Consider the following 24,577-nt stretch of genomic DNA (forward strand, 5'->3'; position numbering starts at 1 on the left):
TGAGTTATTTGTAATGAGGTGGATGGACCTAGAGTCTGTCATACAGAGTGAAGTAAGTCAGAAAGAGAAAAACAAATGCTGTATGCTAACACATGTATATGGAATCTAAGGAAAAAAAAAAAAAGGTCATGAAGAACCTAGGGGTAAGATGGGAATGAAGACACAGACCTACTAGAGCATAGACTTGAGGATATGGGGAGGGGGAAGGGTAAGCTGTGACAAAGTGAGAGAGTGGCATGGACATATATACACTACCAAACGTAAAATAGCTAGCTAGTGGGAAGTAGCCGCATAGCACAGGGAGATAAGCTAGGTGGTTTGTGACCACCTAGAGGGGTGGGATAGGGAGGGTGGGAGGGAGGGAGACGCAAGAGGGAAGAGATATGGGAACATATGTATATGTATAACTGATTCACTTTGTTATAAAGCAGAAACTAACACGCCATTGTAAAGCAATTATACTCCAATAAAGATGTTATAAAAAAAAGTTAATTATTCCTAGTTTGACCCTCATAGGAAAAACTTATTTTCAATTATTGCATATAACTTTTTCACCTTGTGTCCTAGTTACAAAACATAGCTCTATTAATATCACGGGAGAACAAAAGGAAATAGTTATTAAAAAGCAAATTCTATTCCCCTTGGTCAAATTCCAAAGTATAAGACAAGTATAGCCCCAGTGGCTCCCATGCTCTGGTCCCCCCTCCACTTTCTGCTCTCTCTCAGGTGGGTGACCTCCAGCTGCCATCTGGTTTTGTCCTAACTACAGGAAAGCACAAGAGAGTTTGAACTTTGCCCCATTTGAACTCTTTTTCCTGTGTGAGAGCTGTGCTTCATTTGAGGAAGTGCAAACAATGGTGAATGATACTTGTATGTTTGCTAGGGCTGCCCTAATGATGTGGCTTACATGACAGAAATGTTTCATACTTCTGGTGACTAGATATTTGAGGTGAAGGTGTGAGCAGGGTTAGTTTCTTTTGAGGCCTCTTCCCTTAGATTGTAGATAGCTGTCTTCTCCTTGTGCCTTCATATCGTGTATTAGTCTGCGTGGGCTGCCATAACAAAATACCATAGACTGTGTGGCTTAAACGACAGATATTTGTTTTCTCACAGCTCTGGAGGCCAGAGTCCAAGATGAAGGTGCTGGCCTGGTCGGGCTCTGGTGAGAGTTCCCTTCTTGGCTCAGAGGCAGTCACCTTCTCACTGTCTCCTCACATGGTGGAGAGGGTTCTAGGGGTCTCTTTCTCTCCTTACAAAAGGGTACTAATCCTGTCGTGAGGACCTGTCTTAGCTCAGGCTGCTATAACAAAATACCATAAACTGGGTGGCTTATAAACAACAGTTTATTCCTCATAGTTCTAGAGGCTGGAAGTCTAAGCTCAGAGTGCCAGCATTGGTCATGTTCTGCTGAGGGCCTTCTTCCAGGTTGCAGATTACTGACTTCTTGCATCCTCATGTGGCAAAGAGCAGAGCACAGGAAGCAAGCTCCCTTGTGACTCTTGGAAGGGCACTAATCCCATTCACGAGAGCTCCACCCCTATGACCTCATCTTATGCTTATTAGCACAGAAGCCAAACCAAAATCAGCAGTCCCCTGCCCTAAGCTTTCTCACCACCAGAATCTGCTTGTGGTAGCCAATGGCAACTCTTCTAGCTATTTTCTCTGATACTTATCTCCATGTTTAAGAATACTGTGCTTCTACTGCTATTTCTTTTGTTTTGTTTTCCTTTTTGGCCGCGCCACATGGCTTGCAGGATCTTAGTTCCACGACCAGGGATTGAACCCCGGGCCAAGGCAGTGAATGCACTGAGTCCTAACCACTGGACTGCCAGGGAATTCTCTACTGTTGTTTCTTAATTTATCATGTTTAGACATTCTCCACTGACTCTGGTAGGTGAGTACCTAACTCTCTCATGTACAGCCATCACTTCCCCTCCCCCATCATCCCAACATAGCACAACTTTGGAAGAATAAATAGTTGGTATTTACATTATAATGACTATACAAGTATCATTCACTGCTGAGCCAAGTGAATATTACTTATCTCTGTTCTCAGGCAGCCTTCAGTATTCCTAAAGTTAATGATGGCCTCGTTTTTTTAATTCATTTTATGTTCTATGACTCATCATTAGTGTTCTCTAAAAGCTTTAACATCTCTGCCAAAGGCCTTCCCATGATATTTTCCATATGGTCAAGCACATCAGCTCCATTTCTTCTTTCCCAGAGCCTCTCAGGAGGCCTCCTTCCTCCTGCACCCAAGCTGACTGGGCTCTGGCTTAATGCTCTGCTGTTAGTCCTAGGACTTTGCTCACACCTCAGTGATGGATACCCTAGTCCCTATGTTGAGGATCCCACCTCTCTCTCTCTCCCTCTCTCTCCTCCCTCACTTTAAAAAAATTTTTATTTCCTCCTTGTAATGAAGGAGGAAGTGTCTATTAGTGTCCTAATAAAATTCACTTGAGAGTGTACTCAGATAATTTTGTGATTGGGTGAAAAACTAGGCATTGCTTAGAGCACATCCTTTCTGAGTTTTCTGATTTTGATTCTATGGGGGCTCTGTGCATTTCATTGCCTTTGAGCTATTTCACAACTCTGTAAATTGTAGGTAATTGATAGCAATGCAAAATAATTCTTATCTAGAGATATGCAAATAAATAACCCACAGTCCCTCTCCCCACCCCATACAAGGCTCCCTACAAAAGGCAGTTTCATATCCGTTTATAAATTCATTTCAAAATTCCTTTTTTCCATATAAATTTGTGCTTCCTTGACATCTTTAAAATGGTTGTAACATCTTACTGTTTCCCTCATTAATAATGAGGTAAGATATTTTACATACGTTCATTTTATATTTGTGAGAGTCATGATTTTACCTTTTAAAAAAATATTCCTTTAATAGAAGTGTATTTTTAAAGTCACTGAAGTCTGAAAATATCTTTATTCTTCTTTCACACTTGAGTGATAGATGGGTTGGGTATAAAATTATAGGTAAAATACCCAATGCCACAACTATACCCCAATTAAAAAAAAAATCCAATGCCACTTTGACTCCTGTTTCTTTGCATATAACTAGTTTCCAACACTCCCCCTCCATCCTATTTGTTTGTTTGTTTGTTTGCTTCTTTATCCATGGGATTCAGAAGTGTCATAATAATATGCCCTGGTGAGGGTCTTTTTCACTCATTCTGCCATGCACTTCAGTGGATCTTTACATCTAGAGACACTTGCCCTTCAGGTCTAGAAATAAATTTATATATGATTTTCTCTTCCTGGAACTCCTTATATTTGGATGTTGAATGCCTAAATAGATCTTCTAGCTCTCTCATCTTCCTCACCATTCTCATTATTGTATTAATTTGTTTCTCTACCTATTAATGAGGTTGAGTAGCTTCCATATTTAATTGTCCACTTAGCTTCTCAATTATTCTTTTTCTATTAAATAGAATTTTGATGTAAAACAATTGAATATAAACCGATAGCTTGTCAGTATATCACTACATTTCAAAGGATGACAATTTTGAGGAAGATTGATTTATATCACCTAGGTAAAATTGGTGCCTTGTCTTTTTTTTTTTTTGGCTGCGTTGGGTCTTCGTTGCTGCATGCGGGCTTTCTCTGGTTGTGGCGAGCGGGGGCTACTCTTTGTTGCGGTGCGCGGGCTTCTCACTGTGGTGGCTTCTCTTGTTGTGGAGCACAGGCTTTAGGCTCGCGGGCTTCAGTAGTTGCAGCACGCAGTCTCAGTAATTGTGGCTCGTGGGCTCTAGAGCACAGGCTCAGTAGTTGTGGTACATGGGCTTATTTGCTCTGCGGCATGTGGGATCTTCCCGGACCAGGGCTCAAACCCGTGTCCCCTGCATTGGCAGGCGGAGTCTCAACCACTGCGCCACCAGGGAAGTCCCACCTTACTTGTGTTGCTAGCCACAGAATTTCCAACATTTTATACACAATCTGGCATATAATAGTTGCTAAATATATCTTTGTTGAATAAACCCTCAACTTATAGATTCCTACTAAATCCTAATCTAGTTCTTCCTCCAGGGTTAAATAGTAAATAATCTTTTTTAACTTTTCATTCTGGAAAAATAAAAATAATATTTTTCAAGTATTTGCTATTTGTCCTGTTCTAAGCTCTTTAGGTGTGGTGATTAATTTAATCCTTACAACAATCCAATGAGATAGGTATTATTACTATCTGCATTTTGAAGGTAAAGAAATTTATCTGAAAGCTTCATTAGCTGAGCTGATATTTGGCTCCAAAGATTATACTTTTAACCATCATATTAGATGCCTCTTTGGTTGGCTCAGCTCACAATCCAATTCTGATCTATTTATAGTAGCTGTCAGGCACACATTGTTGAGAAGAATTCTGGGGCAGCATTTAGGTTGCATGGAAAAAATAATCTGCCTTGATTGATTAATGATGTCTGCCACAGGCCCAGGAATGGCGAGTCAGGGTTGTTTTTTTTTTTTTAAACACTGCTTACTCATTCCTTGGAGAAAGAGATTATCTTTGGGGTTATACATAGCTCTAGTGCTTTTGAAATTAGGGCATGTTGACATCCAAAGTGTTTAAAGGCTGCTTTGTTTCTTTGCTGTAGCAGGAGAATATTTTAACTGCCTGTTTATAATTTATCTGAGAGAAGCACTGGTAATTAGGCATCTGATCACTCCTCTGATTCCCTTGCTTCTTCCTTTTCCTGTGATAACAGAAAGTCAGGAAAATAATCACATTGCCTCATGATACCAGTGGGCCATATAAAAAGCCCCGTGATGTTGTTTTCCCAATCACTGGTTTTCTTGACAGCCAGCATTTAAACCATTCCAAACACCCCTCCCGTCAACCGTTAGAAATGACCTTAGGATTGGTCTCTTTACTAACCTTCCTACTACGTCCCAAACAGTTTTACAACTTGGCTTCAGCTGCAGGGCAGTCCAGCTTTTAAAGGAATTATATCCCTTTCCCAGAATAGCCATTAAACAGAACTTAACACAGTTTTAAGGGAGGTATAAAGTGACTTTTTCCCATCCCTCCCCACTTTTCAAAGTGCACTTTTACACTCAGAACCAGCATCTATTTGTTTAGGACAGTTTATAAGGTGTTCACTATTCACTTTCTCATCCTTTAACAATTTTTTTTTCAGCTAAATAATATACATTTATTGAGAATTCCTGGGATGGCTGTTATTTCCTCTTAACTACAGGGCAGGGAACCAAGCAGAGAAAAAAAAATCACCAAGAAAGCCCACGGCCCTGATTCCTCTGGCTGAGCAAAGGGAAGAGGAAAGTTGCTCCAGGGGGCAGTGCTCACGAAGGCAACAGCATTTTGCAGGAGGCCTGCGGAGGAAGTCCCATGACACCGGGGGTGGGTGGAGGCTGCTTCTCCCCCAGTGGCTCCTCTATTTCAGTTTCTTGAAGGGGCTCTTCTGGCCCTTGATGACGCCTTTCTCTTGGAAGTTCCACAGGGCCATCAACAGAAAGCCAAGTGTGGGCCCGGGTTGTAATAAGCATCTTGGAGATGGTGGGGCTGCTCAGACCTTGCCCACTTTGCGGCGGACAGGGCTCCCACTGAGGGGGATGCTATGCGCCAAGCGTCCCCCATCAGGGAGAAGAAGGAAGACCTCGGGCTGCCTCCCAGACAGATGCTGCAGGTCAGCAGACCCCCATAGAGCCTCTGGAGGGACCCTTCCCACTTCAGCTATCCAGTCCGCGGCCCTCCCGTAAGGCAGACAGCCTGCTGCACCCGGGAAGGAGGGGCATCTCATCTTCCTGTTGACACGGCACCTCCTGGGACGGTGCTCACATGTAAGACAAGAAGCTTCCACCACCCCTCTGCCATCTGCTGTATCCCATGATCTACGATGTTCAAGCTCAGCCCCAGAGAGCCCCCTCCAGCACGCATCCCACAGACCTGCCCCGATCTTGGCATGCACAGCAAACCCACAGCCAAATGGGCCCGATCTGAAAACATCTTCAAGGCCCGGACCCTCGCTGGGTGTTCCTTTTCTGCTGTTATTTATTTGTAATGTTGTTAATGTGAAATCACATATGTATAGTTTAAAAACAATACTAAAGCCAATCCCCTAGTACTCATAACCCAGGTTAAGAAATATAACATTAGTAAAGCTTTGGGGCTTGTGTTAGTTTCCCATGGCTGCTGTAACACATGATCACAAACTGAGTGGCTTAAAACAAGGGAAGTTTATTCTCTCACAGTTCTGGGGGCTAGAAGTCTGCAGTCAAGGTGTCTGAAGGCTCCTGAGGAAAGTCTGTGCCTTTTCCTGCTTCTGGTGGCTCCCAGCAATCCTTGGCTTGTAGCTGCAGCACTCCAATCTCTGCTTCCATGGTCACTGGCCTTCTCCCCTCTCCTTTCTCTTATAAAGACACCAGTCATTGGATTAGGACCCACTCTAATCCAGTCAGTATGACCCATCTTAACTCGATTAAGTCTGCAAAGATGCTCTTTCCAAATAAAGTCACATTCACAGGCAATGGGGGTGAGGACTTGAACATATTTTGGGGGGACACAATTCAATGTCCTACAGAGCCCTTGCTGTGTTCTCCTCCATCATATTCCTTCCCCAAAGAGGTAACCACTTGGCTGATTTTTGCATTAATCTTTTTTTTTTTTAAACTTTAAAATAGTTCATCACCTAAATCTGTATACCTAACACAAAAATTGTTGAGTTTTGAAACGCTGAGTTTTAAGCACAAGTCTAGCTGAATAAGGTAAGGGCAGTACTGCCGTTTCTGGATGAAGGCTCCCACGATGAGATGCTCCAAAAAGAGTCTTCAGCTCAGAAAGTGTTCAGAGCCCCGCTGGGGGAGAGTGTGTAGTTTGGAAAACTCAGCACTCACCAGAATTAGGGCACTTGTGTGGACAAGAGACTGGGCCCCTGGCAGGAAGATGGCTGGGTAAGTGGGCTGCATCCTGAGTGCTGGTAAGCTCACACGGGATGGTGGGGAGCCCCTAGGATGGCTCCCATGATCCCTCCCTCGCCTTCACTCCCACTTCCAGAGGGACCGGGGCTGATGCTCCTGTACACTCTAGGGATTCCATGGCTTCTCGCTTTCCCACCGGCCCCCTGTGACTCCGCCTTTCAGCTCTGCCACTTCACCCTCCTCCTGGGTTTGTATATTATCGCTTAAATCCCTCTGCTGTAGTTTGAGTGGAGTTTCATTAGGGAAAAGATGCATGTGTTCAATGTACCGTCTCCACCTTGAGAGCTTTCTCTTGGTCTCACTTTTCTACTGAGCTGTGTTTTAGGATTTCTTCCTTCATTCACTCAATCTGATGTCTGCAAGGCTGGGCTGTCAGGAGGGACAGAGCTGACAGTAGTTGAGCTGACAGTAGTTGGGGAGACAGACAAGGAAATCGGTCGTTATGACGCAGCAGTAGTGCTTAAAATATGGTTCCTGGACCACCTATGCAAGCATCTCCCTGACGTTTCGTCAAAATGCTGAGACCTGAAGGTCGGGCCCAGGGAGGATAAAGACTCCAGACGGGGGAGCAGCCGTCAGCTATTTGAGGCTGGTTGGAGCCAAGGCTGGGGAAGCCCACCCAGAAAAAGTGTGAGGGGCCATGCACTGGCCAAGGACTGAGTGCGGAGAACAGCAGTACCTGTGGGCTGAGCACAGGGGGAGACTGAGAAGAAGAGGTGGGAAGATGGCGTGTATGTTGACGGCTGTCATAAAGGTTCCAAAATCCAGGTTTTCAAAAGTAGCACAGAAACCAGTCCTGTGTGATCCCCTTACATGAGGTACCTAGGGTCGTCAAATTCAGAGAAACAGAAGGCAGAATGGTGCTTACGAGGGGCGGGGGGAGGCGGGGCGGCGGGAAGCAGAGTTTAACAAGTATAGACTTTTAGTTTTGCAAAAAGTCTGAAGACTGGCTGCACAACAATGTGCATATATTCAACACCGCTGGACTGCACGCTTAAAACTGGTTAAGATGATCAATTTTATGTTATGTGTTTGGGTTTTTTTTTTTACCACAACAAAAAATAATTTAAAAAGAAAAGAAAAAGTAACACAGAAACCAGGGCCTGTTTCTAACCTTCAAAAGTTCCTTGATTGGACTTCCCTGGTGGCGCAGTGGATAAGAATCCGCCTGCCAATGCAGGGGACACGGGTTCAATCCCTGGTCTGGGAAGATCCCACATGCCACGGAGCAATTAAGCCCATGCGCCACAACTACTGAGCCTGCGCTCTAGAGCCCACAAGACACAACTACTGAAGCCTGCGTGCCACAACTACTGAAACCTGTGTGCCTAGGGCCCGTGCTCCGCAACAAGAGAAGCCAGAGAAGCCCACACACCGCAACAAAGAGTAGCCCCCGCTCGATGCAACTAGAGAAAGCCCGCACACAGCAGCGAAGACTCAACACAGCCAAAAAAAAAAAAAAAAAGTTCCTTGATTCTTTACCCTTTTGTGATCAGGCTGACTCAGCAGACCAGCGTTCCCCAAATGACGACAAAGCTCCAGTGTCTGCTCATCGCCACTGGGGCGTGAGGGACTTTGTCTCCCCTACTTATCCAAGAGTACCCCCGGACACCGCATGCCAGGAGACGCAATCTAAGTAAAGGCTTGAGCCGGAAGCCAGGTCTCAGCATCTCCTCCAACCGTGTTGCCCCCTTCCTGTCCAGCACCCCCAGCTAATCAACCAAAGCTCCGTCTTGTGTGGCAGTTCCTGAGGTTTGCCTGTCACCAAAAGCTTCTGCTTTGTCTCCAAGGGCTCCAGTGTCCACTTTGGGTCCTGTGGTTTAGCCTCTGGAAATTCAAATGGATTCTGGCTGAATTCTGTCACAAGATGGACTCTACACCCTCCTCCTTGGTGCTCTGAGTAGGCCAGGTTGGGGGCATGATGGGTTATCAGGCTAGTGGGAGGGGAACGTAACTTGAGAGGCCCAGTGCATGTGGGGCCTCGAGATGGGGTCCAGCTACAGGGCCTGGCTCTGGGGAGCAGCACGGAAAGGTCTAGAGTTTCATTCAAGAAGTCACAGACTCTAATATAGTAAAATAATTAGAGCCAACACTTAGCACCAACAATGTGCCGGGCATCCTTCCAAGGCCTTAATATTGATATGTGTGCACGAACTCAATGAATTCTCCCAGTGAACTTATGAGGTCAGTACTACAGCCGACTTTACTGATGTAGAAACAAGAGCACAGGGACGGGGTCTCTCTTTGCTGCATCTGCTGTGAGAATGAAAGCAATCAGGCAGTCGACGGTCCAGAAAATGTAGACATCACTCAGAGGGATGCACAGGTGTCACGAAGGGCCCCACAGGAGGCTGCAGAGGGATTTGAATCACATCAGGGTCAAACTCAGTCTCCTTGGAAGGAAAAAGAAGAGGCTCTGGGTGGACAAATGGTGGGGAAATAGGAAGGAACTGGCTGTGGTTTGCACTGTCGGTTGTCACGTACAGAATGTAATGGAGGGTGTTACCCCGGCTTCCGTTCCAAGATGAGATCTGTGTGCTTCCCCATCACCGTTGTCATTCAAGAGGACAGGTCTCTGGTTGAAATCTGGAATTTCTTGTATGAGAAATATATCAGCAGCATTTGAAAGTATTTGAACCAGGCGTTGCTTGTTCAGTGTCTCAAGCCCAGAAAGAGGAGTTAATTCTTAAAGGAAAAGACATTGAACTTGTATCAAATTCAGGTTGTTACTTTGATCCTGCAAGCCACAACGGTTAGAAGGAAACCCGGACACTTCTGGATGGTATATGAACAAGTCTCTGAAAAAGGAACAGTTCAGCAGGCTGATGGAGATCTACGAGTTGTCTGGCTATGGAAAATAACTAGATGGCGGATCATTCTTAAGACCTATTTCTAATACGTTTGGTGGTTTGTTTTTTTTTGCGGTACGCGGGCCTCTCACTGTTGTGGCCTCTCCCGTTGCGGAGCACAGGCTCCGGACGCGCAGGCTCAGCGGCCATGGCTCACGGGCCCAGCCGCTCCGCGGCATGTGGGATCTTCCCAGACCGGGGCACAAATCCGCGTCCCCTGCATCGGCAACTGGACTCTCAACCACTGCGCCACCAGGGAAGCCCCCTATTTCTAATATTTTAAAGATGTAGTAAAGGCCCTCTATTGAAGGATCAAAAGGACGGGGAGGTTGAACTACTTGCCCAAGGTAACCCTGTCAATGCGAGGCAGAGCCAGATCTAAACCCAATCAGGCAGACTCCCGAATTGGCACCCTTATCCACCCTGCCACCTCTCTCCCAGCTGCTCGTCTTCAGGTGGCAAATCAGACAGACAGCCCCTCAGTGGGGAAGCCAGAAGAGTCCAGAGCCCGGCTGGGGTCCGTCATGGTTCCAGATAATCCGATGGTGTAGAGAAGGGTTCAGCCAGCCAATGGGTTGGGTTGTGGGCAGAGAGTTCCAACCCCAGAAGGGGCTGGGCTAGAGCTAGGCAGGGAACAGGGCAGGTTGCAGTCCCAGCAAAAGGCACCTGGGCCCCTTTGGCTCTGAGCCATTTCCCTGTTTCTGGGCTGGGACCCCAATGGGCCGACCTGAGAAGTATAAAAACTGTGACAGCAGGGCTATGACACAGACATGTAGAATTTGCTCTGTGGCCCCGAACCTGTCTCATAGCAGCAAACATAGCAACACAGGCAACCTGGTTGGCACCTGGCTTCTGGGCCGAAGAGGGTGACTTAATGACAAGGTCTCATGGGTTGATGGAGATCAAGGAGAAAAGGGACAACGTGCTGGCGAGAGCACCAGTGGGTTCAGGATGGGAAAGGCAAGCAACACAGGGCAGGCATAGGTGGAGTCATCACCAAGGGCTGCAGCAAAACCCCCAAAGTTTTAAAAGCCTTCAGGTTTCTGTGAACTATTGGGGCCTACAGATAAGACATTGCTTGAGTCTTGTAAGTGCTGGTCTCACGGCTCCTTTCCCATCGCACCTCAGCTGTTCCTCACCATGCCAAGCACCATGCCTAAGGCCTGGCCTCAGGGCCTTTGTACTTGCCACCCTCAGCCTATAACACTCTTCCCCAGATATCGTCACTCCCCGCAGGCCTGTGCTCCAAGGAGGCTGATCAGGGAGGCCGTCCCTACAAAGAGCACCTCCCTTCCCTGCCCGCCCATCCTTTACTATCCCCTTGCCGTACGGATTGTGTTTTCCAAAGGTGCCGCAGCAATCTCTCCTACGCCACGTGTTCTTTCTCTGGCCCCTGGAATCTGGGGTCCCTGTCACTGCTCTAACCAACAGAATACGACAGAAGTGACGCTGAGCCAGTCCCAGGCACTTCACCGCTCCAGCAGCCTCTGATTCCTGCTTCGTGGAACACTTACTCTTGGAGCGCTCCTTCCAGAGCCCAGCTGCCAGGCTGAGAAGCTTGTGGGTAGGCCACAGGCAGATGTGCTGGTCAGCAGCCTGCCGAGCTCCTAGCCAGAGGTCAACATCCACGGCAGCCAAACGTGTGAGGCACCTCGATGTCCGACCCAGCCGGTCCTTCGGATGACTCGAGGCCCGGCCGGCATCTGGCTGCATCACTTGTGAGACCCCCAGCAAGACCCACCCTTATGGGCCCAGTGCACCAAAGAACCATGAGAGAGAATACAAAATTGTTGTTTTAGGCCACGCAGTTTCAGGGTGGTTTTTTTCCACAGCAGTAGTCATCTGGAGGATGTACCCTGCTTAACTAGTTTTCACAGCACCTATGCACTGCCTGATAGTATATAAGCTATTTGTTTATTGTCTTTTTCTCCCTCTTGTTTTTGTTTACTACTGTACTCTGAACACTTGAGAGGAGTGCCTGGCATGTAGTAGGAGCTCAATAAATATTTTCTAAGTAGATGAATGAATCCAAAGACATTTTCCCCAAAATCACAAAGCAATAATCAACGTGATTCTATTAGTTCTCAAGAGGCTTAACACTGGGTCATCCTGAGCATAGGTTAGGGCATCAGATGTGGTTGTATTTATTCACTCAACAGCCATTTATTGAGCTTCTATTACGTGCTAGGCCCTAGAAATAAATCAGCGAACCAAAGCAAAAATTCCTGCCCTCATTCTAGTGGGGGAGCAGGCAATAATATAAATAAGGAAAGTATACCATATATTAGAAGAGGGTAAGTTGCAAGGAAGAAAAATAAAGCAGAGAAGAAGGAGAGAGAGTCCTGGGGTCTGGCCGGAATGTTAAGTAAGGTGGCCCAGTGTATTGGTTTGCTAGGGCTGCCACAGCAAAGCACCACAAACTGGGAGGCTTAGACAACAGAAATGTATTGTCTCACAGTCCTGGAGGCTAGAACCCAAATAAGAGAGACAGATTCTCTGCAAGTATTTTGCAGTTTAGAATAATGTAATATGGTTTTAAGTTAATAAAACAAAAACTGAAAAATGAGACAGTACAGTAACAGAATGAGATGAAAAGGGAGGTTGCAGAGCTAAGGAAATCAATTGAAAATACTATGATTATAGATATAATAAATAAATTAGAAAAGAAAAAAATAATCATGGCTGAAAATCAAATTAACAGCATGGAGGAGACACTTAAGATAAAAGAAGTCGAGGGAAAAGACACAGAGATTGAAGCAATTAGAAAGAATGTGATAGATATAGAAATCAAAGATGTTCTAACTTAAGGACAATTGATGTCCCTTGTGTACAGATCTCAACAAAAGGAACTTAAAATTATTCAGAGATATAATATAGATTTATTATAAATTTATAAATATACATTTCTCTGACTTGAATGAAAACTTAAATATGAATATTGAAAAGGTCATGTATATGTCAGGAAATTTTGTTTTAGTATAACCAACACTGACATACCTGTTTAAGATTCTGAGTGTCAAGATTTAAAGGGAAAAAATTGTTCAGGGAATTCCCTGGTGGTCCAGTGGTTAGGACTCCACAGTCTTACTGCCCAGGGCCAGGGTTCGATCCCTGGTTGGAGAACTAAGATCCCACAAGCCGAGCAGCACAGTCAAAAAAAAGAAAAAAATTGTTCAAACGTTCTGGTAGAAGGAAAAATTAAAAACAGATCACTTTTAAAGGAGGGAAAAAATCAAGCTGGTCTCAGACTCCCCTTACAGCAACATTCAATGCCAAAGGACACAGAGTTGATCTAAAAAGAACTGAGAGGAAAAAGTGTGACCTAGGAATGTCACATTCAATCAAACCATCATAGAAGCAACAGGCAGACACTCTCAAACACGAAATAATTCAGAAACTATAGTCACTTCTTAAAAAAAAAGTACTGATGATAAAATCTATCCAAGAGATGAGTCAAAATAAAGAATTCTAGAATAGGGACATCACATAGTGGAATAGATGATAGGCACTGAATCCACTTAAAGAGAGAAACAGGACTAAAGGGAAAAGCAGTATAAGCAAAAACTGGAAGTGAGGAGAGGGGAAAAGGAAGGCAACAAAACAGTATTAATCACTTGATCTCTTCTAGTTTGGAGTAAATCAATTCTATTTAAAACTGAAATGTGATTTCAAAAACTAGTGAATTCAACCTCTCATGGTTATCATAATTCATAATTTTTTTTAGGCTTAGAAGATTATTTTAGGAATTAACATCTCTTGCAGTGAAGAAACATTTATCTTAAGTTGAGCAATTTCTTCTGTTTCACTTTCTTCTTTAAATTCAAAAAAAATTAAATAGACTTTCGATTTAAACCAGTATATATGGTAGAGTGCATTAGCTTCCTAATTCTTCAGCTCTCCCTGCATCCATGCCCTTTCCCTGTAACTTTAGAGTTCTTCTCTGCCCTAGTGATGTCTGGGTTGGCCCTGTGTATCAGTCAGGTTCCAATCAGAGAAGCACACCTGGCATGAGTGGAGGAAGGGTGCAAATGTTTTCCTGTGCCCGATAATAAATATTCTAGGCTCCAGGAGCCACGTAGTTCCTGTCACACCTACACAACCTGGTCATTGAGCAGCCATAGATAATATGTAAATGAACAGGTGTGTCTGTGTTCCAATTAAACTTTATTTACAAAAACAGGTGGCAGGCTGGATTTGAGCCATGAGCTGTATGTAGTTCGCCAACTGTTGGGTTAATATGTAAGGAATTTACAGTGGAATAAGACCTTACATTTGGGGAAGTGAAGGTCCAGGAGGGAAGCTGGAAGATCATAGATAACGTCACCTATCAGTCAATCTGAAACCCAAGCACATCCAACCACCAAAGGGGAAGTGCAGAGGGAAAGTTCATGGGGACATCAATGGGGCAAGCCATGGCTCTGAGTGGCTGCTGCTTCTCTGAGTTGCTGCCCAGTGACTAGTGGTGGACCTGAGGCCAACAGGATCAGCAGTTAGGTAGAAGAGCTGAAAGGGGTGGAAGAGGCAAGGACAAGACAGAACCGACCAGCACTTCTCTGTGTCTGTCATTGCATCTATCTGACTACGGTGACCTTCAGAGAGTAATGTCTGGTGCTTCATTCCTGCCTTTCAAACCTCATGTAAATTCCTCTTTGGGCTAGCTCTACAGGTACAGGGATTCTGGGAAATGTAGTTCCAATTGAGCCTATTTGACACAATACAAACCACCACAGTCCATCCCTTGTCAACTTCACATCCATACATACTTCTTTGAATCACATTTAACCTCCAAATAAACACAATAGCAAAATCATGCATTCACCTAACGTGATACAGTGATCTTTTATACAACCAAAACACATTAGCCCTCTTTCCAAAGGAGAGTACAAAGCACGTAGTCTCTTTACCCATCTCTGGGTGATGTTCATTCCTCTTCTAGCTCATTCCCTCTCTGAGATCCTATAACTTCAATACTTAAATATAAAGTTGCCTTATTAGCACATTTCACTTAGATGGTAAGGGAATAAGAGGGAAAAAAGGAAATAAAAAAATTACACAGTCTAAGTTAAAGTAATGCAGTTCTGCTTGTCATGATTTCTATTTTTGGAGAGGAGCTACCTTTAAGGTTATACTTCTTAATAGTTTTGTTCATCCTGGATTTACCACCTTCGTCTTTTTTTTTTTTTTTTTTTAATATTTATTTACTTATTTATTTGGTTGCACCAGGTCTTGGTTGTGGCAGGCAGGGTCCTTAGTTATGGCATGTGAACTCTTAGTTGCGGCATGCATGTGGGATCTAGTTCCCTGACCAGGGAGCAAACCCGGGCCCCCTACGTTGGGAGCACAGAGTCCCAACCACTGCACCACCAGGGAAGTCCCTTTTTCTCCCTTAAGAAAGGGGAATAGGGAATTCCCTGGTGGTCCAGTGGGTAGGACTCCTCACTTTCATTGCTGAGGGCATGGGTTTGATCCCTCACTGGGGAACTAAGATCCCACAAGCCCTGTGGCGAGGCCAAAAATTTAAAAAACAAACAAACAAATAAATGTCAAACAAACAAAAAAAATTAGATATTCAAATACATTCACATTAAAGTAAGAAGAAATACTTATAACTACTACAGTCCACATTTGTGTAACTTGTCACATGATGTAGCTGGTATTTAAAACTTCCTTCTCCTCTACCAATTCCATATCCCCTTTGTCTTCAGCAAGAATCTCAGCTGGTTCTTGCCTGACAAGGTGACCCAAACTTTCATTACTGAAGGTACTGTGACATCAATAATCCTACCTGGGGCTTCCCTGGTGGCGCAGTGGTTGAGAGTCCGCCTGCCGATGCAGGGCACACAGGTTCGTGCCCTGGTCCGGGAAGATCCCACATGCCGTGGAGCGGCTGGGCCCGTGAGCCATGGCCGCTGGGCCTGCGCGTCCGGAGCCTGTGCTCCGCAACGGGAGAGACCACAACAGTGAGAGGCCTGCGTACAGAAAAATAAAAATAAAAATAAAAAAAATAATCCTACCTGAATTGCTCTGTAATTTTCCATGAACTTTAATCACAGGACATAGTAGTTCTAAGAGGCGCCCCTGGGATCTTCTGCTTCCCAGACCTCCTCCTCACCCACATTGTGAAGTGGCCTTTCCACAATTCTATCAAGCCAGCTCCTTCCAGATAATGGGGGATATGCTCAGATCAATGAATTCCATGAGTAGGAGCCAACTGTCTCACTTCATTTGCAGTGAAATGAATTTCTAGTCAGAGCTGTTGCTGTGTGGAATAACTTAATGGTGGATAAGGCCCTCTGTAAGTCCACAGATGGTAGTTTTGGCGAAGCATTGTGGGCAGGAAAGGCATATCTATAACCAGAGTAAGCATTCTAGTAAGAACAAAACTCTGCCCCTTCCTTGGTGAAAGTGGCCCAATGTAACCAATCTGTCACCAGGTAACTATCTGATCACCCTGGAGAATAGTGCCATATCAGGTCCTCTGTGTTGGTCTCTGGTGCTGGCAGACTGGGCACTTGGCTGTGGTTACAGCCAGATCAGCCTTGGTGAGTGGAAGTCCATGTTGACGACCCATGCATAAACTTTATCCCTGACATTGGGCAGTGGCTGGACTGGCTGGGGAAGGAGGCTGACTGACATCCACAGAATGACATTCTGTCCACCTGATTATTAAAATCCTCCTCTGCTGAGTCCACCCTTTCATTTCCATTCAGAGAAACCTATTTGCCTACCTGTTCTCCAGACCTCCTTGTCATCAATTTTCCAATCATGGTTCTTCCAAGTCCCTGACCGTGCAGCCAAACCAGTAGCCACAGCCCACGAATCGATGTAAACCCATACCTCTAGCCATTGCTCCTTCCAGGCAAAACAAACAACCAGATGAACTGCTCAAGTTCTGCCCACTGGGAAGATTTTCCTCCATCACTGTCCTCCAGATCTCTCCACAGTGGGATTGTAGCGCTGCATCTGTCTACTACGCGTGGCAAGGTTATCAGTGAGGGTGATTTCGCCTGCAAGGAACACAATATCCAACTAAAAGTGGCTTATATGATAAGGGACACATTCCAAGAACAACATCCGGGGCAGAAAATGCAATGTCAACAACAAAATGTTACACTTTTTAAGAGTAAGTAAAACTGTCTCCAAAGCAGGGCGTCTTCCCTGAGCAAATACCACTTGGAGAGCAAATTCAAAAACAAAACTGGGTCTCGGCAAGAAAGAAGGTAGGAGGGCTGTGAATGGATATGAACCGTGAACAGGGTCTGCTCAGAAAGGTTAGCTCCTGTTCTATCTGGTTGGTTTGTTGTTTTTTCCTTTGTACTTGTCTATAAGGCTTGAACTTCTTGTTTTATTATGGTAAAAACACATGACATAAAATTTATCACTTTAACAACTTTTAAGTGTACGGTTCGGTAGTATTTATGCACATTGTTGTATAGTAAATCTCCAGGACATTTTCACCTCTCAGAAATGAAATTCTGTACCCATTAAACAACTCCCTTTTCCCCCCTCCCCCGGAAACCACCCTTCTACTTTCCAAGAGTTGGACTACTTTGTGTACCTCGTGTAAGTGGAATCATAAGGTATTTGTCCTTTTGTGTCTGGCTTATTTCACTTAGCATAATGTCCTTAAGGTTCGTCCACCTAGGAGTATATGGCAGGATTTCCTTCTTTTTTAAGGCTGAATAATATTCCATTGTGTGTGTGTGTACCAATCACATTTTCTTTACCCATTCATGCATCAATGGACACTTAGGTTGCTTCCACCTCTTGGCTATGGTGAAAAACACCTGGGTATACAAATATCCCTTTGAGATCATGTTTTCAACTATTTTGGATATATGCCCGGAAGTGGTATTTCTGGATCATATAATAATTCTATTTTCCATTTTTTGAGGCAACTCTATACTGTTTTCCATGGTGGCTATACCATTTTACATTCCTACTAAGAGTGCACCAGGTTTCCAATTTCTCCATATCCTCACCAACACTTGGGGGGTTTTTTGGGTTATTTGTTTGGTTCGTTCGATTTGATTGTGGCCATCCTAATGGTCGTGAGGTGATATCTCATTGTGGTTTGATTCGCATTCCCCTGATGATTAATGATGTTGAACATCTTTTCATGTGCTTGTTGGCTATTTTCATGTCTTCTTTGGAGGAATGTCTATTCAAGTCCTTTGCCCATTTGTTAATCAGGTTTTTTGGTAGTGAGTTGTAGGAGTTCTTTATGTATTCTGGATATTAATCCCTTATCAGATATATAGTTTGCGAATATTCTCTCCCCTTCTGTACGTTTCCTTTTCACCCTGTATCAATTTCCTTTGGACTTGAAGTTTTTATAATTGAATATATCATCTTAAGGGAAAACTAAGAAGCTGTCACAGATCAAAGGGGACTAAAGAGACAGGACAACGAACTATTATGCTCTGTCTTGATTGGGTTCTAGAACAGGAAAAAGACATTAGTGGAAAAACTGGTGAAATCCTAATAAAATCTATATTTGAGTTAATAGTAGTATATCAATGTTAACCTCTTAGTTTTGACAAATCCACCATGGTTATATAAGACATTAACATTAGGGGAAGCTGGATGAAGAGTATATGAGAACTCTCTATACTATCTTCGCAAATTTTCTGTAAATCTAAAACTACCCCCCCAAATATGTATATATTTATATAAAATTATAAGTCATTATCTAAAATAAAATAAGATGGGATAAGCACTTACCCTTAAGGTTGATAAGAAGATTAAATGAGCTGGTGTCAGTAACACATTCACACAGGGCACATAGCTAAAAGGTCAATAAATGCAGGTTATTATAATAGTTATTACATTACCTCTAAATTCCCTTCTACCTCTTGGATTCTGTGAACACTGCTACTTGGTGGCAGTGTACATACACACAACTTCCGTTTGGGGAAAATAAAGTTTCAACACAGTTCCACTTGCTGGTTTCCTACTAAATATAACATATAGCAGTTCTGTCTAACCCACTCCATTTTCTTCTTTTAAGACCATGAGAAAGATTGCCAGACTAACACACAAGTTTTGAGAATGTGAAAAGCTCTTTGAAAAAACTTCAGTAGATTCTACCCATCTTTTTCATCTTCTGCAGGCATTATCCCTCTACCCCAGCCCCCTTTTCTTTTTCTTCCTTTCTTTCTTCCTTTCTCCCCTCCGTCCATCTGTCCTTTCCTCCCTCCCTTTCTTTCTTTCTGTCTTTTATTTTCAAACTCCTTAGAGCTGGAGGGCAACGTCTTCCTTTCCCAAAGAAAAGCTCTCTAAACCTGCAGTTCCCAGTCTTTTTAATGTCACAGATCAAGTTAACTTTTTAAAAAAGGGAAAGGGCTGCGGGTAATTTACAGTTTTCAATTTGTTATTTAACTTATAAGGGAGTTTTTGTTTCCAAATCACTGTCACTATCACCAATATTTCATTAAAATGCCAGCAAAGGAAAGGGCAGTTTAACATCCAAAATGTAAGAGCAGCAGAATCTCAAAATAAAGTGTCCTTCCAAAAAATCATAGTTGCCAGCTTACTCTGTTACGCCAAAAATTTTAAAATAACAGAATATCCTAAAAAGAGTCAAACACAAAGAAACACCAACGTCAAATGTTATCTTAAGATACCACACTGGGGCTTCCCTGGTGGCGCAGTGGTTGAGAGCCCGCCTGCCAATGCAGGGGACACGCGTTCGTGCCCCGGTCTGGGAAGATCCCACGTGTCGCAGAGCGGCTGGGCCCGTGAGCCATGGCCGCTGAGCCTGTGCGTCCGGAGCCTGTGCTCCGCAACAGGAGAGGCCACAACAGTGAGAGGCCTGTGTACCGCAAAAAAAAAAAAAAAAAAAAAAAAAAAGGATACCACACTGCATTTTCATTTTTAGATTGTGAACATTGCATACAAGTAAAAGAGAATATATAATGTGCATATACTATACAGTTTAAAGAGTAGTAATAAAATACACAGCCATGAACCCACCACTAGTAGAAAATACAGAATATTCCTAACACTTTGGAAGGCCCTGGGTGGCCCCCTCTTCCTCTCCTGTTTCCAGAGAATACCACCTCCTTAGTACTTAGTAATCGTTTCCTATCTTTTCTTTATATTTTACTAGCTACATCTCTATCCCTGAACAAGGCATTGATTAGTTTTGCCTGGCTTTACTGCTTCTATGAAAGGAATCATATTGTGTGTGACTTGCTTTTTTTCCACTCAAAATCATGGTTTTTCTTGATACAAGTTGGGCATCTATATCCTGCAGAGTTTTACAGAGGAGCTGGGAAGTCCAATTCACTTACACAGTGGTCATGGCTGACAATCCCGTTTCGCCCGTGCACGTGGACAGAGGGAGCCAGGCTCCCAACACCCTCAGTGTGTGTGCTCTTTGGGGTAAGCCAGGGGCTTCTATGGGCCAGACAGGCCAGGGTCCCTAATGTGGGCTGCAGGGGCTGGACATCGGCTGGTCACTTCACTCAAGTGGCACAACTCTAGGCTCTGATCACCACCCAGCACTCAGAAAATCCTCCGCAAAGGTGCTGAGAGCAGGCAAATTTCACAGCCCACCCAAGTATGGGCTGGTCTTGGAAACCACGCTCTGTCTGTTAATAACCTACTAGGTTAACATCCCTGCACCCCATCTCCTTCACCGCAGGTAAGGAGAGGCCCAGGAAACTTTCCTCAGACCTCTGGATCTCTCTCAGAAAAGATCCTGAAGATACCAGCCCCTAGTGATGCAAACTCTCATGCCCTACACAAGACCAAAAGAGGCAAAAGTTTGCATCTTAATAAAATATGCAGGTGACTTGTATGCACATTCAAGTTTGAGAAGCACTGGCCTAGATCCTTCATTGTGTGTGTGTGTTTTTAAGTGAACATTTTTATTGAAGTACAACACACATAAAAGAGTGCTAAGTCTGCGAAAAGAATCTGAAAAAGAATAGATATATGTACATGTATAATTGAATCACTTTGCTGTACACCTGAAACTAACACAACATTGTAAATCAACTATACTCCAATATGAAATAAAAAGTTAAAAAAAATAGGTGAGGGAGATTAAGAGGTACAAACTTCCAGGTGCAAAATAAATGAGTCGTGGGTATGAAATGTACAGGGTGGGGAATACAGTCAAAAACTTTGTAATATATTTGTATGGTGATTGATGGTAACTAGACTTATCATGGTGATCATTTTGAAACGTATAGAAATATTGAATCACTATGTTGTGTAATAGGAACTAACATAGTGTTGTAGGTCAACTGTACTTCAAAAACAAACAAATCAACTCATAGAAAAAGGGATCAGATTTGTGGCTACCAGTGGCAGGGGATGGGAGGAGGGGGGATTGGATAAAGGCAGTCAAAAGGTATAAAATTTCAGTTATAAGATAAATAAAAATTAGGGATGAAATGTATAACATGATAAATATAATTAACACTGCTGTATGTTATATTTGAAAGTTGCTAAGAGTGTAAATCCTAAGAGTTCTCATCACATGGAAAAAAATTTTTTCTATTTCTTTAATTTTGTATCCATATGAGATGATGGGTGTTCACTAAACTTATTGTGAAATCATTTCATGATGTGTGTCAGTCAAATCACTATGCTGTACACAAACTTCTACTTGCTGTATGTCAATTATATCTCAACAAAACTGGAAGAAAAAATGCTAAGTCATAGGAGTATCATTTGATGAACTATCTATCACAAAGTGAATCCACTGGTGTACCCAGCACCCAGGTCAAGAAACGTTGCCAGCACCCTAGAAGCCCTCTTTCCCACATACCCTCCATAACCAAACCCCTGCTCACCAAAGGTAACCAGAACTCCAGTTACTAATAGCACAGGTTAATATGGTCCATATGTGTTCTCCATATAAGTGGAATCATCTTGTATGTATTCTTTTGCGTCTGGCTTCTTTTGTTCAACATTATGTTGGCGAGATTCTAAATCCTTCACTAGGAACCCCAGCTCTCCGCTGTGTACTTACACATTGTATACTGGTGGCTCTCCAGGTTCCTGCATCTCTCATCTCCAGAAAACTGTCATAATGTGAAATAAAACCCCTTTATTCAAATAAATATTTACTGAGCATCCAGACTCTGCCAGGGATTGTGTTAGGGGCTGAACCCCAAAGTGTGTTGCCAAACTGAGACCTCTGTTTCAACGGGGCACCTTGCCTGAGTAGTTTGGGGGAATGTGGAAGATTCACACTGGTATGTGACTTCAAACTTTGAAAGAAATTTATTACCTGCCCTAAAAAACACCCCAAACTACAGCTTAGCACACAGTCACCAAGTAGCAGTGGGGCTTCTCACTTAGGTCTTTTGAACGCATCATAAAATCTAGGTCCCATACGTTTCTGGTCCAGTTATTTCTACTTTTCTTCAAATGTGATTTGGCTAATACTGGGATTCTCCCAGCTCAAAGTTCTAACTCTTTCAAAAAACTTTTGGCACTTGTGCTTCGGGGCCTTCAGAAATAAATTATGTGCAGATACTCACCCCTGGTTTCCCTGGGGACATTTGTGGTTCTTAAATCCTCTTTTCTAATTAGTTCACCCCAAGCATTGCTGAGACCAACAGTCAGTCACCTTCTGTCTGGGCGCCTGTTTTCTCATCTGCAAAAAGAAGGAAGTGTACTACATCAGAGGTGTTTAATCGAAATCCGTGGATTTGCTAGGGAATCCACTAATCCCTGGAAATGACATGGAACATTGTGAATGGGTGTGTGTTTGGTGGAATAGAGTCCGGAATACATCAACTGCCCCCACACCAAATTAAACACCATCATGTGGTCCCCAGGAACCATTTTAGCATTTAATATTCTGCAGTCATGTGGCTCCTTGTGTCAACAGAAGGGCTTGATGTTTGCTTAGTGTCTGGCTCCAGCTGAATCTCAAAAAGAAAAGATGGCCTTGCTTTTTAGCTTCTGTAGATTTTTCTGCCTTAACAGAAAGGATACTGTAAAATTGCAGGGCCACGCAATAGCATCTCTCTCTGATCTCTACAGGTGAGATAACATCAAGGGTCCGTTCCTTTAAAATAGCCTGGGCCCGAATTGAGTCCCTTTTTTAATATGACCTCATTCTGGGTCCTATTGTATGTAGCTGGCTTGTTTCCTAAACGCTGTTATCTACTGTAACCCTCGGAACCCACTGGTGGGTCTGGCTCTCATAACCAAATAGATGTGACGTACCAAGATACTCTCTGATGAGTTCAACAACCCCATTTTCTGTACCCAGAGAAAGGGCTCTGCAGCAGCCCCGCATGGAAAAGGGCACCTTGGTTTGCCTGCCCAGGCCGGAGCTGGCCTGTCACCTGAGCAAGGGGGTGAAACAGAACACTTCCTTTCTCTCCAAGGCCAGAGCTCCTTATTTCACACATAATAAGATTAGGTTACAAGTTCCCTCTGTGTGGCTGGTTCCCCTAGCAGTGCCCTAGCAACAATTTAAGCCCAAAGTTTTCATTACAAACTGGCTCGGTCAGTATAAGGGACCGTCCTGTATTCCTTACATGGAGCAAGACATGCGGACTTGTAAACAGCGTTCTTTTTTTTTTTTTTTTGTGGTACGCGGGCCTCTCACTGTCGTGGCCTCTCCCATCGCGGAGCACGGACTCCGGACGCGCAGGCTCAGCGGCCGTGGCTCACGCGCCCACCTGCTTCGCGGCATGTGGGATCCTCCCGGACCAGGGCACGAACCCGTGTCCCCTGCATTGGCAGGCGGACTCTCAACCACTGCGCCACCAGGGAAGCCCTAAACAGTGTTCTTAATCGTTATATTGCTTTCACTGCAGACAAAAGAGGTGATTTCAGAGCTCATCCTCTTCCTACAAATATCCTTTCCTGCTCACAGTTACGTAAAGAAGTAGAGCCACATTTTCAATCCCTGCTGCTCCAAGTGTGGGCCCTGGACCAGTAGCATCAGGCTCACATGGGGGCTCGTTAGAAATGCGAGATTCTTGGCCCTACCCCAGACCTACTGGACCAGAATCGGCATTTTAACCAGCTCTCCAGATGATCCCTAATCATGGGCATTTTAAAATTTGAGAAGCACTCCCGAGGAATCACCCAACACCGCACTAATACTATGTTTGTGACCTTCCAGCAAATAACGATCAATAAACGGGAGCTTTCTTCCTTCTCCCTCTTAAAACCCAGAGGACCACCTGGGATGCTCTGAGGAAGAAGGGGGAGTAAGAAAAAGCCCAGAAGAGGAGAAACTTGAAGAGAGAATGAAAAAGAGGAAAAGCAAAGAGAGAAGGGGAGATGTGTGGTGTGGCGGGCAGCGTGAGGGCCCAGGGTCTTTGCATTCCCTCCACGGGGGCTCCACACCCGAAGCTGGCTGATCCCACCTTCATAGCCCTCTCCAGTCACATGCTGCCTCCTGTGTTTACCTGTTTAATAGTTTTAAAACTTGGCTCACTTTTCAACTCTGATTACTTTTGAGAAGAAAGTTCACGTCTTGGGGTTTATGTGCTTGTCATGTTTTTTTCTAATACACATTAAAATAGATTCATGGCTATTAACATTCCATTAAATGTTGTTCGTAAGCCCTCCAGATGATCCCTAGTGATGTGGGAGACACGTGGGACACCTGCCCCAGGGGAATGATCGTCCCAGTGGTACAGGAGGTCCCTTAGAGCTGGTACAAAGTGTATGAGGTTGGTCCTACGTTCTCATGCTTTTAAACTGCACTGCGGGACATGAGGTGTTATTCAGGCTAAAGCAGCAGATCATACTCTTCCAGGGCCACTCATCTAGAACCTGCTAAATTCTTAAGGGTATGGGCA

The 24,577-nt window shown here is 44.1% G+C and overlaps 1 long non-coding RNA gene and 1 pseudogene across 1 annotated transcript; one reads left to right on the top strand and one right to left on the bottom strand.

Annotated features, from left to right (window-relative positions):
• The first annotated feature begins 5,858 nt into the window (after positions 1-5,858).
• Positions 5,859-9,835, top strand: LOC137228734 (large ribosomal subunit protein uL6 pseudogene; annotated as a pseudogene).
• Positions 9,836-13,805: 3,970 nt separating this feature from the next.
• LOC137228660 (uncharacterized) lies at positions 13,806-22,490 on the bottom strand. The gene is made up of 4 exons (XR_010945329.1): positions 22,289-22,490; positions 18,513-18,576; positions 16,626-16,795; positions 13,806-15,757 (listed from the first exon to the last, which is right to left on the bottom strand). It is a non-coding gene; the product is annotated as an uncharacterized lncRNA (long non-coding RNA).
• Between the last annotated feature and the right edge of the window lie 2,087 nt (positions 22,491-24,577).

This window comes from Pseudorca crassidens, chromosome 8 (genome assembly GCF_039906515.1).
Source record: "Pseudorca crassidens isolate mPseCra1 chromosome 8, mPseCra1.hap1, whole genome shotgun sequence".
NCBI classification, from domain to species: domain Eukaryota; kingdom Metazoa; phylum Chordata; class Mammalia; order Artiodactyla; family Delphinidae; genus Pseudorca; species Pseudorca crassidens.